We start from the raw sequence: 1208 nt of genomic DNA on the forward strand, positions 1-1208 counted from the left end.
CAGAGGGAATAGAAACAAATACTCTTGAATGATGATGCATGGAAGGGATTGTAATTATTGCAATGAAATGAAATGAGTGTAAAATTGATGTTCTCCCATGCAAGCTATCACTCAATTCACAATAAAAACTTAAAATAAATAAATAAAGGAATGCAAAGTCAAGTTTAAACAAATTTCTTACAGCATACATAATAAAGAAGCCAAACAGCACAGAAAAAGAAAGTTGCTAGTGGGTTTTGAGGAGACCTGTGACATGGATGCAGTGCTGTGTTGAGAGCAGAATGAAGGGAGCAAGGACAGAGAGGAAGACAGGCTAATATCCAGATGAGAGAAGATGGTATCTTGGATTGGGGTGAGAGTGGTGTCGTTGATTTGAAGTGGTCAAATTCTAATTATAGATTTTAAGTCAAATTGATAGGATTTGCTGAAGGCATGGAATTTATGGAGGAAAGGTAGCTGAATTAAGTGATGTGTTTTGGAGAGGTGAATCCTGAGATGACAATTATCCTAGTAGTGACTTCAAGTAAGCAGTGACATATATGAAATGTGGAGTTCAGGAGGGTTTAAAGCTAGAGACATAAATCTGAGAGTTATTGGCAAATGTATGGTTTTAAAAACAGATTGAGTAGACTCACTGAGGAATGGAGATAGTGGAGTAGACGACAAAAATAGAGTCTTAGGGTAGTCTAATATTTAGAGGTCTGGTGTAGGAAGACAAACCACAAAAGTGTGGTTAGCGTGGCAGGAGAAAATCCAAGAAAATGGTACCATGGGGGCAAGCAAAGAAGCAGCAAAGAAGCAGCAGCTGCCATCTTCATTAGAGGCTGTTGTTGTTAAGTACCATGGAGTCAGTTCTTACCCTGCACAGGGTTTCCGAGGCCGTAAATCTTTACGGCTACAGAACGCCTCATCTTTCTCCCACAGAACTGCTAGTAGTTTCGAACTGCTGACCTTGCAGTTGGCAACCTGACTCATAACCACTACGCTACCATAGTTCCTTTGATTAAAGGCTACTCAGAGTTGTTAAGTAAGACTAGAACAGGGCTATTGGATTTGGTAGTATGGAGGGCGTGTTGTTGTTAACAAGTTTTCAAGTCAGTTCTGACTCATAGTGAACCTGTATAGGGTTTCCAAGGAGCATCTGGTGATCTTGAAATGCTGACCTTGCAGTTCAAACTGACCTTGTAGTTCAGAGCATTAACCCACAG

Source organism: Chrysochloris asiatica, unplaced genomic scaffold (genome assembly GCF_000296735.1).
Source record: "Chrysochloris asiatica unplaced genomic scaffold, ChrAsi1.0 scaffold00145, whole genome shotgun sequence".
NCBI classification, from domain to species: domain Eukaryota; kingdom Metazoa; phylum Chordata; class Mammalia; order Afrosoricida; family Chrysochloridae; genus Chrysochloris; species Chrysochloris asiatica.